Source organism: Zingiber officinale, chromosome 8A (assembly GCF_018446385.1).
Source record: "Zingiber officinale cultivar Zhangliang chromosome 8A, Zo_v1.1, whole genome shotgun sequence".
Classification (NCBI taxonomy): Eukaryota; Viridiplantae; Streptophyta; class Magnoliopsida; order Zingiberales; family Zingiberaceae; genus Zingiber; species Zingiber officinale.
The window spans coordinates 77,656,187-77,670,504 of NC_056000.1; the positions used below are offsets into that span (position 1 = coordinate 77,656,187).

Consider the following 14,318-nt stretch of genomic DNA (forward strand, 5'->3'; position numbering starts at 1 on the left):
CATGATTGAATTTACCAAATCATACTTTGGAAAACCACTTCAGCCTATTTAATGACTTTTCAATTACATCTAAGGCATAGTTCTCCTAAGTAACCAACACGAAACATCCATCTTAATGCTGTAAGAAAACAATGATACACTTGCTGCTTTTAAATTTCAAGCTATCCTAATGCTGTACAGAAGAAAATCCGATACAAGAAACAATGAAACACTTGCTGTACAGAAAACCCAAGCATGGAAACAAAGCACACTAGAATCCGGACTGCAACAAGCTCTAAGAGGGGCTGTTCTAAGCTCTAGTAAAGTTGTTCGTGGTTACAAAAATGCAAATAAAACTGATCATTCTTAATTATTAGCAAATGGAAAACCGAAATGCTCAATTTAACAACCGACGAATCTAGGGTTGTTCCTGCTCGGCGAGAAAGCAAAGAAGAACAACGAAATCGTGGAACTACTCCTACTGCAGGTGAGTAGCAACTCACCCTTGTTCTTTAACTTACAACCGAGAAGATGACTGCTAGGGTTTCGGATAGGTGAAGGTCTCGGCGTCTCCTTCGGATCTGCGTGCTCTCCACGACGAGAGGGTCACGGTTGGGTGAAGATCGGCCGAAAAGAGCCTTTTGCCGGCGCCGGAGACGAAGCCCTAACACGGCTCTGTTTCGCCCGAGCAGAGGAGTCGTGCGGCGTCGCGTGTGAGGAGAAGAGGAGAGGGATCGCGAAGTTAGGTCACGGGAAAAGGAAACATAAACTTATCCCTTAAGTTATTCTTGGTTCTAACTATAACTTAAATATTTTTCTCTCCCTCTTAGGTTAACACAGCCCGCGAGCGCAGCCGGTCAAGCGGGTTTTGCTCGAAGCCACAGATCGCAAGTTCGATCCTCGTTGCACCCCTTTTTCCTCTTATTCTCTGTTACTAACTTCTACCTTATATACATTTTATTCCCTTCTTGATTAACAAAATACTGGCAGACCAGTTGGTTGGCGGAGTTCGGTTAAGACTCGGTTCAAGTCCGAGGTCCACGGCTCGAATCCCAGCTTTGATAATTTTTGTCCAAACTTCTTTCATTTTGTAAAAATACCAAACGACCTCCAAAAATTATGTAAAAATACTCTAAAAATTTCTAAAAATCTCTAGAACATTTTAAAAGCATTTTCCAGATATTTTTGAGGACATTTAGAACTCGAAATAGGAAAAATTGGGTCGTTACATAATCGATCCTATAGTTGACACATATGAGATTTGACTCATCCGTATCCTCTCGTTTTGTGTGCTCGAACACATAGACTTTGAAAGGTGAATCCCATGTCTCATGGGAAGAAAATGTTTCTTGGATTCCTCCATACTAAACCATTTTGACACATTATCTATGTATGTAGACTGCGAAAGACCAAACAACTTTCTCAATCTATCTCTATAGATGTTAATTCTAAGGATATAGGTTGTTTCTCCTATGTCTTTCATGGAGAATGTTTTGGATAATTAATATTTAACTGATTGTAGAACATGCACATCGTTTCCTATAAGTAATATGTTATCAATATATAACACTAGTGTCACACCCTTGAGGAGTCCTTGCCTGACAAATGGATAATATCTCCCTCCTTATGACAACATATTAAACCTAGATACAATGTCACATGGGAGTACAAGTATAGTATCTACAACTCATACGACCGAAATCAAACACAACCGCGCAATATAATATGCATCCCACACGGATGGAACAAAAACACAACCACTTAATATAGATAGTTATCCGATGGTAAGAGGGGGGCCCGCTCGGCTGGAGGTCGAACACCTGGCAGACGTTGGACCAGGCGGATTACCTTCCTGATCAGTAGGAGGAATAGCCAACCCGACATCTCGACAGCTCGGCCTGATGCCGAGTTTCCAGCGCTCATAAGGCAAAGCGAGAAAAGACGAAGGTCGAGCGACCACCCTGCTCGGCTAACAGTAAACTCGACGTCAACCTTGCAGTTAAGGCTCACTCACTCGACACGGTGGGTGTGGACACCAAGTCACCGGCTGAGCGGGCATCCACCCAGACGACGTTATCCGACGTGGCCTCCGCTCGACCCGGGAAAGGCGCTAGCCGAGTGGTTCCTCCGCTCGGCCCGGTAAAGGACAGAGGGAGCAGGTGGTGAGATCTTCTTAGGAAACAGTGCCACCGACAAGGGGCATGGTCAGCAGCATGGTCAACCAGAGAATCGTACGGTGGAAACTTCCACTGTCACGTCTGGGATATGCTCGTGCTATTAAGGCATGGCGTCAGACGTGCTTTTCTGACAAGCCCATTTTATGTATACTTTGAGGAGCGTGCACACCTCGGGAAGCGTGCACACACCCCTAGGGAGCCCTATATAAGGACCCCTAGGCTTCGACGGAGGTATGCGTTTTTTTTTACTTGATTATTGTAGCCACAGTGCTCGCTTCTTCTTAGCTCTACTTCTTTCTGCCAAAGATTTGACTTGAGCGTCGAAGGGCCATCGTCGAGGAACCCCTCCCTGGCTCGGCATTGTGTTTGCAGGTTCAAGGCGGCAAAGGATCTATGCCTTTGAAGTCTTCAACTAGTCAACAAGAGCGCCACATCCCCAACGTCCGTCGACTCAACTCTAAGACAGGATCAAATTGGCGTCGTCTGTGAGAACGCACCTGAATCCGAGTCGAGGAGATGGAAGAAGATGGACGCCAACACACCATGACGCTCTCCCAAGAGAAGCTTGACACGCTTGTACAGGTGCGAGCAACCAAGATAATAGAGCAGCAACAGAAGGCGCTAGCCGAGCGGCTGGCGCAACAAGCAACTTTAGCATTCGGAGGCCGAGCGGCGCATGAAGACCGGTCGGAACAGCTCTCCATATGGGTCAGAACAAAGGTCTAACCGGTACACAAGCAGAGGCGCCGCCCGCCCCGATGTCATTCCATCGGGCTTTGTTCCAGACACCTTCCGAGATCGCGCAAGCAAATCGAGACCAGTCTTCATCAGATGAAGCTCCCGCTCAGGACACGAGAAAGGGTAAAGCGCCTCAAGCTGACTCATCCCCCAAGCGGATCAATCGCCAGTTCTCCGAGGCGATCCTGCAAGATCCTCTGCCAAGGCACTATGCGCCCTTGGCAATCGGCGAGTACAATGGATCGACTGACCCAGACGATCACCTTGGCAAGTTCGACAACGCTGCAACCCTTCATCAGTACACGGATGGATTTAAGTGTCGAGTCTTGCTCACTACATTATCTGGCTCGGCACAACGTTGATTTCGAAGGTTACCGGACGGATCGATTCAGAGCTTCAAGGACTTCCGGACGGCCTTCCTCCACAACTTCGCAAGCAGCAGACGCTATCAGAAGACCAGCGTCAGTCTGTTCTCTATGAAGAAGGGCCAAGGGAGATTCTGCGGGCCTACATTCAACGCTTTAACCAGGCGATCATGGACATCCCCACGGTCTCATCCGAAACTATGATGCATGCCTTCACCCAAGGGCTCATCGACAGGGACTTCTTCCGCTCGCTCATTCGGAAGCCGCCTCGCGATTACGACCATATGCTGAAGAAGGCCAGCGAGTATATCAATGTGGAAGAAGCCCAGATGGCCCGACGAAAAGAAGCGCCATCAGAACAATCTGTGTCGATCAAGCGGAGGCCACCAAATAGCCATCAACCTCCAAGAGAGCCCCGAGCCGATGTGGTATGACCACATCAGAAAGCAAGACCACACGTTGTCCAACACGTGGCGGCTGAACGGCCAAGGCCCAAGGGAAAGGTATGGACTCTTATATTCTGTACCTTCCATCAATCCACCACTCACAACACCCGCGACTACTGTGGAGTCCCCGCAGTCGCTCAGCCAACTCCCCGGAGTTATCGATGATGGTTGCCTTCCCCCAAACTGCGATATAGGCAACCTACTACCGGACGACGAGAGGAGAGCAGGCAGTCACCCGAGCGGAGGCATCATCAAACAAAGAGTGACGGCCGCACCCCAGCCTCGCATGGACGATTTGAAAACTTTGCTCGGGAGGAGGAAAACTGAAACAATGCCGCTCGGGGTGGAATTAGTATCATAACTGGTGGACCGACTAACGGAGATTCCAACCGAGCCCGGAAGTTGTACGCTAGATGACTAGAGATACTCGGGAATCATCGATTATCTAAATCAAACAAGATTTTTATTGATAATTTTAAATGGATAACTAAAATTATTAATTATTAAGGATAATTCTGAATCATGCACATCTTAAAAAACATTGGGTTGGAGAAACGGAAGGGTGACGACGAGAGAAAAAAAAAAGGCTACATGCCTTGAAAAGCTTAAGAAGATAGGCTATGAAGTTCTTTTCATAGTTGATGTCGTCGATCAGTATGGTGTTGGTCAGCTGAAGGAATTCAAAAATAAGGAGCTTGTGTCTGCAATAAAGGAGAGATTGAAGTTGGATAAAAATGAGATAATTATTAGTAAATTTTATCAATTTAGTATTAGATTATCTTCTTCTTGGGTTATTATTGGGCTATCACCTAACACTATTCTAAATTGAGGATGAGTCCTTTTAACTCAGGATTACTGATATAAGAGGATCCACAAATTATTATTTTTTGATATTTTTTATCTTTTTATAGTTTTATATTTTTAGTCTGTTTAGAAATTTTAGAATTATAAGTCTATTAAGAAATTTTAGTATATTTTTTCCTTAATAGGAACTGTAGTCTATATAATCCTATCTAAAAGCTGGGAAGATTACATGTTGGGCAGATGACTCTGATGTTGACTAGGCAAAGACTCCTTGCTAGAAGGATGGCTCCGAACGATCCTGCGTGTCAAAACAAGCATTAGCAACCAGGCCAAGGAAGAGATCTCCAATGTAGACAATCCGACGCTCAATTCAGTGATCGGTAAAAGACAATGAATAGTAGAATGAATAGTGGATACGTGTGTAAAATTATATAGTCTCGCGTACCTGTGCATGTAGACGAAGCCCCCCCTTTATTTTATAATATTACTGTTTGTCTATGCACGAATCTCAAAATATTTTTAAAAAAGGGCAGACCATAAAGAGGCTCTGACATCTTTTCTAAAATGGGCCCACAATCTCTGCATTTAGTAGAGTGGAAGCTTCTAAAATACAACTTGTATATAGAATATTCTCTGTCATCCGTGGCATAAAATGTCAAAAAGGAATATGAGATCGTTGGATTGAAGGGCCCTCAATATACTTAGCTAGCAGACTGATTGAGTCTCTCCTGTAGTTCGATTGGCTGTCGCTTATAAGAGTAACCATGTCAGATTTAAGGAATGTTATCGGGGACTCATCCTTAGCTCGGCCTTTCCGTTTGGCCCAAAGTTTGGTTGAACCAAGTGACTAGTTTGTCCGATCGGACCATAGGTCCGATCAACTAGATTATTTGGCCGAAATAGTTAGTCGTGATAGCCCCAAGGGGATTTTGCTCTAGATGGCGCTAACTTGACTTAGTGTTCCATCAATACTGAAGGTCTTGGTGTCTGATCAGCCAAAGGGTTCGGTCGGATAGTCACTCGGTCAAGACAATCTTCTGAGCTGGCCCCGAGTGTTGACCTTCTCTTGACTTTGATTACTATGTCAACCGACCTTCTTAACCTTAGCCTAACTTAAAGGTCCCACCTTATTTGGCGTATCATTATATATTGAAATTTATTTCATTTCTTTTGTTTATGGTTTAGAGTCTATATAAATACTTGTATATCTGTTTGGGAAATTAATCCTTTATTCTTAACAAAGCTTCTATTTTTGGCAAAATCTAGAGAACGATAAATTTCTTTTTGTTTTGGAGGATTTTCTTCTTGCATTCTCCTTAATTCCTCTCTTCTCGTTAGCCCACAGGGTAATCCCTATCCTATCCAACGTCAGATGCCTAGGAAATTGAGAAGACTCTTTGTCACTACACTATTGCCTCAGGGTCAAAAAAATTATGGATTTTTTTTATAGTTGGTACCAGGTATCTAGCTTACGCGACTAATCCTGGGGTGATTGACCTAACCCCAAGGAACTTTTCTACATGCCATCAAGGTAAATCGCGAAGTGCTCACAACAGACGGCTCATCAGCCTAACGTTCTTAGGTTAACCACCCATTAAGGAAAATTCATTTATTAATTTGCCAAGCATGAGACTTGATTCTTAGATGTTTGGGAAATTGAGAATGTGCTCTACCATTGCACCATTGCTCAGAGGAAAAGATAAAAATTATGGATTCTTTTTAGTTTCACTAGGTATTCAGCTTACATCAATTAATCTTGGGATGACAGAGCTATTCCAATGAAAATTTCCCACCAACTACTATGGTAAATAGGGAAGTGCTCGCAGTGGACGACCCATTAACCTAGTGTCCTTAGGTCAACCGACCATTAAGGAAAATTTATTCATTAAAAAATTATGAATTTTGAAGCAAAATATGATATCGCTCACCTGAAATGGTATGGTATCATCAGTTCCATAGCAAAATACAGACAGATAAAATGTTGGTGCAATCGACTTCCAGAGTTTCGATGTTTAACAATATATTTAATGGAACTTAGTCAAGGTTGACCTAGTCAAGTGAGAAGTCTAGTCAGGTCAAGATTGACCAGATGACTGGCAAGTGGTGAGTAGTCTATTGAGTGACTGTAAGTGGTGGATAGTCTACCAAGTAACTGCAAGTGATGAGTAGTCTATCTAGTGACTGCAATGGTGAGTAATCTACCAAGTGACTAGCAAGTCCAAGCAAGTTAAGGTGGCATGATGCTTGATAAGAGGAAAAACACTAGGGGGAGGTAACCCTAGGTCTTGAAGGAGTGAACTCCAAGTAAAAGTCCTAGTGAGTGAAGTTAGGCCCTAGTGAGTGAAGTTAGGTGGAGAAAGTCCTGGTGAGTGAAGCTAGATTCTAGTGAGTGAAGTTAGATAGTGAAATTCCTTGTGAGTGAAGTTAGACTCTAGTGAGTGAAGTTAGGTGGTGAAAGTCCTGGTGAGTAAAGCCAAATAATGGAAAATCTTAGGAGGAGGTTGTTGGTGCAATCGACTCTAGAGTTTTCATATTTATTTGATGGAGTCTCGTCAGGTCAAGATTGATCGGATGATTAGCAAAGGTGAGAAGTCTACCAAGGGAAGTCCTAGTTATGGCTAAGCAAGGAAAATTTTGGCAGATTGTGGAAACTAGGTATAATTCAATAGATCTGGAGGACCCGATATCTCGAACCCCTAGAGAGTCAATCCAATGCTGAGTTCTGGTGAATGAAGCCAGGTGGTGAAAAACCTAGGAGGAGGTAACCGTAGGTCCTGATGAGTGAAGCAGATGGTGAAAGCCTTAGGGGAGTTAACCTTAGATCCTAGTGAGTGAAGCTATATGGTGAAAACCCTAGCCGAAGTTAACCCTAGGTCCTAGTGAGTAAAGCCCGTGTTGGGATATGATCGATGCGATGTGTGCTAAAACATGTTTCGTAAACATGCACAGCGGAAAACTTAACGATAAATAAACTAATTTATTACATCACACATACCACACATATACAAGATATAATCATGCACATAAGATCATAAAATAAAAATGAAATCAAATAACAATTATTCTAGATATACCTTACAGATAACCTGTAACAAGAAGAGCATCAACTTTTTGCGATGTTATTGAACCTCATCTCTATTCGTATCCATGCTGAGCTCTTAAAGATAACTCCAAAAGAGCAAACTTCACCTTCGGAAGGTACTAGCCACGAGCGAAGGAGAAGGATCAAGAAGAGGAAGAAGAAGAAAAAGTAAGATCTTTTTCCTTTGGGTGGTTCACGGCAATAAGAGGAGAACCTCTTATTGTGGTCGGTGGCAAGAGAGAGGGGAGAGAGGTATTGAGTTTAGGTTTCCAAAACCTAATCTAGCTAATAATGAATTATCTATTAATTCTCTCTTAACTATATCAATATATAGTTCCGTGCAGATAAGGTGAAGATAGAGGTGAAGGTGACACATAACGAGAGTGCGCATACCTGAACTACCAAATATATTTAGTAATAGTAAAGAACCTTAAACATAACAGGGAAGACGTTTTTTTTTAATCAATGTCGAATGTGAAACAGGATCACTGACCTTGTCTTTCCTGAGTGAGACATCTGCAAGGAAAAGATAGATCATTAGTCTTCTAGTGTTTGCACAGGTAAGTAAATTTTAAGGCCTCATGAAACTTATGACTCCATCGCCAAATGTGCCTCCATAAACTCTAATCAATCTATATGATGCAAACAAAACTAAACAAGTTCAGCAAGTATGTCAACTGCATTATCTTAACGATTTGACAAAATACACAGTATGCCTACACACTATGTATTAACTTTGTTGTCTTGTCTTAATTGTGTTCCCAAATTGTAGCAGAAACAGATCTCCAAGACTGAAACATGTAGCTTTCTAGAACATTGTGATAGTTAAGTTTCACCTAGTCATGATTAACCTCACCAATCATAAGTTTCACAAAATAAATAATATTATTAATAATAAAACTCATCAATCATATCATTACTTGTGTCTTCTATTTGTTATGAGGTGGATCCAAACAAAAACTAGTTCTGTGTGATGTAAGTAATCACTTAAACTGTATTTACAAATTCTACTCTTGGATGATTTCTTAATTAGTAGAACATTAAATATTTCCTTATAATCCAGAATTGGTCGACATGATCACAATTCCCAGGAACTTCAATCTTCCTTCGACATGAAAATAGAATAAAATTTATAGGAAAATGATTAATCATTTTAATACGCACAAGATCCTACACCTACTGTATACTGTTCTGCGTATTTTCCTCTGTCAAAAAAGAATGATGACCTACAACTTAAATATATCACGTCGGCTAATCTCACGTCTCAAAACCGGACAAAAGTTTGAAACTTTGAACGTAAAGTTTATTAGATATTAATCATGAACCCTAGATATAAGATATGCATCAGGAAAAAGATGCATGCCATCAGTTGCAACTTGGAAGTTCTTCTAGATCCAAACAACAAGAACATGAGTTGTGTGAACTACCTACAATTCAGTTTCTATTTTTTTTTTAAAAAAAAAAAATCAACATACGATTTCGATCTGTCACAAACAAATTTCTGAGGCGATAACTCACAAAGAAAAGGCAGCATACCATACAGAAACAATCAGGAAAAGGGAGATCAGCACGCACCTTGATTGATCTCTCTGATGACTTCTCTCTCTCCCTGGATTCCGTCCGTCCGCTTGCGTCCGGTTACGGAGAAACTAAGAGGTGACGCCCCTACGCGACAGATAAAGATGCAGCCGAAGCTTCTGGAGATGCGGACGCCAGTTGGACTTTAAATCAAGTTAATCCACGTACACTACCGACCTAGAAGATGCCACGTTTCAGGTCGGAAACATGCCACGTTTAATATGGAGGCAATGGTCTAATTAGGATCGAATCGAGCCGGAATTTTCTATTAAATTGGGCCATCATTCTTGGCCCAATTTCCTATATATCGTTTTACTATATATATATATATATATATATATATTTATTTATTGATAATTTATCAAAGATAGTATAATTATATATTTTTTAAAGTATTTTTAACATATATATTTATATTTTATGAATATAACATGATGTCATTTAGAACGGAAATAAAACAAAGACGTACATTAAAATGGATATAAAGAAGACCAATAATTTAATCGTGCCCTCGACACGGCCGTATGCAAGCCCAAGGACAGGTCATGCCCCATAGACACGACCATATCCCCTACCGGCCGTGCCTCCCACCAGCTATCAACAAGGGGTGGTCATGTGAATCCACATGGTCGTACCCTCCTTCCAGAGCCGAACTGTGTTTTGGCCATGCTAAATGGTATGATCGTGCCACATTTCCAAAGTTACTTCAGAGGCTAGTTGTGCCTCTCCGGCCGTGGCGGTTCAAGCCCAGGTCGTGCCAAAAGGTACGACCGTGGCTGAGAAAATAAGGGAGGTCGTGTCCCCTTACTATAAAGGAGGATTTTCTTTTCTTTTCACTTATCTTTGGTTTAAGGCTCCCCTCATTACTTGGGGAAGGATTCTCCCCCTTAGAGGAACCCTAGATCATCCATCTTCACTGATTTGTGCACCTCCTGAGCAAGGATTGCAAGCAAGAAGATCGGCGTTCCATAGATAAGCATTTCTCTATTCTCTATCTTGTGTTTTGGATTGTAAGATGCTTAATTTCTTATTTCTTGTTTGTAAATCCTTCGCAATAGAGTAGATTTTCTAGATTTAGGATGTAGGAAGTAGTTGTGATGTGATGTGATGTGATGTATGAACTATGTATTTGGACATTTTCTTATGTTATGATATGTTTTATGACTTGTTCTATGTGTGTTGTACCTTATATGTGTTTGAAGAAATGTGTGTGAGGTCAATTCATATAGATGTACAGTTTTGTTCACCGTATAGTGGAGATACTCTAATTTGTTTAACTGGGGACCCTGTGACAGAGGGTATCCCTTACTTTATAGGGTATCACCTTTGAAACAGAGGGGGGGGTGCAATTCCCTAAAGGGAAGCTAATTAGAGTTTAGAGGGTTTCTCCCAAATTAATATTAGGAAGTGATTTATATAATCTAATGATCGTATAACTGGGGGACCCTATGACAGAGGGTATCTCTTTAACCGGACTTTGTAGGTTACATCTACTTAATTGCATTAATCTACCATTAAAAAGTAAATCGATTAACTTTAGAGATTGTATGATCGGGGGCTCTGTGACAGAGGGTATCCCTTTAACCAGACTTTCTAGGTTACATCTTCTACTTAATTGCATTAATATACCATTAGAAAGTAAATCGGTTAACTCTAGAGATTGTATGACAGGGCCGGGGGGCCCTAGGGTATCCTTTTAGCCGGATTTTCTAGAGTTTCTTCTTTACTTAATGATGTTAGGACATGAGTAAACTCTTTGGTACAACCTGCGCAGGATTGTGTCAGACTTTAGTTTGAAGCTCTACAAGAATGTAAGTATGGAGTTAGGTAGATGAACAATACATAGGGACATTACCTAGCATCATAACAAAACTGAAATCCTAGAATCTATCATATTTCACTTACTTATGCTTATTCTCTCTCTATACTTTCTTCCCTTCTCTTTCTCTCTTAAGTGTTCGTGAGCCAACCTTCGATTGTTTAGATAATTCACTGTGCGAAGTTAACTAGTGCTTAATCAACAGTCTATGTAGAATCGATATTTTATTACTTGACGACAACCATGCACTTGCAGATTGTACACATCAAGTTTTTGGCGTTGTTACTGGGAGATTATTTCTTATTAATATTAGTTGATTAACATATGAGTTACTCTAGATATTTTTCTTTTTCTTTCTTATTTTTCATTATACACTTTCCTTGTTGTTTTTAAATTTTGAATTTATTTTATTTTTATTTTTTTTAAAAAAAATCAATAAAAAAAATTGGTTAAGTGCCTTGATTATTTTTAGATCTTCTATGTCTATGTGTTATATCATTATTACTCCCTATGTCTTGTGATTTTATTGCTATTCTCTCAAGTGAGATTAGAAATTTTCTTTAGCCATGGATTGATATTCTTGGCAACCTGGAGGCTTAAATGCAAAGTATAATTCAAATGATGAGCAAATTCTGAACATCTACAGAGCATGTGGTAGTCTAACACATCCAACTGCCATATGCCACATCTTCCAAAATGAAGCTGGTCATTCCACAGAACCAATTGATGATATCCGCACAGTTTGTGGCAGCTCATCTCATCCAGCTGCTATATGTCACTTCTTTCAAAAAGTTGCTACATCTCCCACGAAACTTTAGAATCTATTCTAAGATGTACATTAAGATATATATGATTTAGTTCCTTGTATTTCTAGCTATGACTAAGGGATCATCAAACGCAGAACTTTCAACCCCAGCACACTTCTGAGGGGAATGAGCAGTTACAACCACAACAGCAGATCCCTAACTTACCTCAACACCGCAATTAAGATTGGATGGATCATTAAAATTTTGAGTAGAACAACATACAAAGTGTTGAGCAGTCTTCTCAAGCAAATTAAAGTCCATCAAAATTTCAATATGATTTACTATCAGATGAACCACATCAGTTACAACTTGATGAGTTGACTGACTAGGAGGACTCCCAAGACTCAGATATTCCTGTTCCCAAATAGATGAAGACCAAACTACAAGAATTAGAAGAGCGCTTGGTGCAATAAAGGATCTTGTTTCCTAGATCCCTACAGTAAGTTGATGTGTCAAGTCCATGCTTAGAGATTGAGTCAAATCATATATTAGAGAGGATGAAATGTAAAGCTGATGGCAATTGTAATCATAATTATGCAACTCTACAAGACTCCTCTACTGCTGTACATGGTGATGATGTATTTGATGATACTTCAGACATTGATAGGACTTATGATGTATGCTCAACCAATCTTGCTGTCATTCCTGTTGCAACTCATAATAATACATGCTTGATGGATGATGGGATCATAGATGAGGCAGATGTTGACACTAGTATGTAGTCCTCAGAGTAGGAAGTGGCGGATAGCCGGAGACCCCAAGGTTAGACACTCCCACTTTTGCTTATACTTCACTTTCATCAGAACAAGGACTCAATATCAACTGTAATAACTGCGCTCTTGGCCTGGATACTTCAAGTGAACCTTCTCTAACCATCAAGAAGAACCTTTAAGGAGAAGAAGAAGGGGCGAGCAATTACTCAGGTTGTGATACTTGACTGGGAAGTCCTAAATAGAGGTTAGGCAAGGGCAACTCCAATGAGAAGGTTGGCAGAAGAAGAAAATCCAAGTGGGTCAGTGTTGACCAGACACTTGGTGTGAAAGTCCTGGTGAGTGAAGCCATCAGTTGGAAAGTCCCAGTAAGTGAAGTCGACCAATTGAGAAAGTCCTGGTGAGTGAAGCCAGATAGTTGGAAAATTCTGGTGAGTGAAACTAGGTGAAAGCCTTAGTGAGTGAAGCTAGGTAGATGAAAATCTTGGTGAGTGAAGTCAGGTGAAAGTTCTAGTGAGTGAAGCTCGATAGATGAAAATCCTGGTGAGTAAAGACAGGTGAAAAACCCTAGTGAGTGAAGCTAAGTAGTGAGGAAACCTGGTGAGTGAAGCCAGGTGGTGAAAATACATGGTGAATGAAGTCAGGCTTATGGAAATCTATGTGGGTCAAGGTTGACGGGACACTTGATGGTTGGAAGTCCAAGTGGGTCATGGGGGACTGAAACTTGGCACGATACAATAAGTCCAAGTGGATCATGGTGGACCAGATGCTTGGCACGAGACGGTAAGTCCAAGTGGGTCAAAATTGACCAACAATACAATAAAAGCGTTAAAAGACAAAGGATTTTATCCGTTGTAGTAGGCCCTTTAAACCGTTATAATTGACAGTATTGTTAAATGTGTGGTAAAAGACAACGGTTTAAAATTGTTGTCTTTGAACACAATAGACAACTGCATGCAACGATTTTAAACTATTGTCTTTTAATACCAAAGAGAACAGTTTTGCAACGGTTAAAAACAATTGTAATTGACGATTTTGCAATAATTTTGATAGCACATAATATATGCTTTTGACAACAAATAAACATTGTTATCTTTCTTCAAGATTTAGTTTAAAACTATTGTCTTTAAATACTTTTCACAATGGTTAAAAAATCATTGTCTATCTTGATTAAAATACATTACGAATAGATAAAAATTATTGTCAAATAATATTTTTTTCACACAATATTTTAAAATCATTGTCTTTGATAAGAAACATCTATGATTATAAACAGTTATGTTTGTAAGAAAAACTATTTTATATATATATATATATATATATATATATATATATACTTCAGTTAAGTTTAAAAACTTCTACAATTACTACAAGTATCCCAAACATGACCATGAGTATCCAATCATGACAACCACAAAAGATGAGACAACAAAATTAAGTTTATATAGAAGTGGACCACAACCATGCTTTCTCCAATCTTTTTTCTGTATACTAATCATCGAATGTAGAATTTCAAAGACTTGCAAATCATGCTTTCTCCCTTTTCTGCAAAATAAAAAATATATATAGTTAAAGTCATAGCAAAAGCTAAGCTAGACTAAGAGATGTTAGAAAAATATTATAGATTGTCTTTGTCCTTATCCTTTATAATAAATTAAATCCTTCAACACAAAAAGACTCAAATAGCATGTTGACACATAATAACACTTGATTTGTATTGTTGCTATCTCTTGAATCCCAAGGAGACCACTTCATACAATTAATTGAAAATAAAACACAACCATTTAGGTCATAATTATGAATCGTGCAAACTA

General features: G+C 40.1%; 1 long non-coding RNA gene across 1 annotated transcript; it reads right to left on the reverse strand.

Annotated features, from left to right (window-relative positions):
- Positions 1-7,914: 7,914 nt before the first annotated feature.
- Positions 7,915-9,308, reverse strand: LOC122011739. The gene is made up of 3 exons (XR_006120020.1): positions 9,167-9,308; positions 8,085-8,107; positions 7,915-7,984 (listed from the first exon to the last, which is right to left on the reverse strand). It is a non-coding gene; the product is annotated as an uncharacterized LOC122011739 (long non-coding RNA).
- Positions 9,309-14,318: the final 5,010 nt, after the last annotated feature.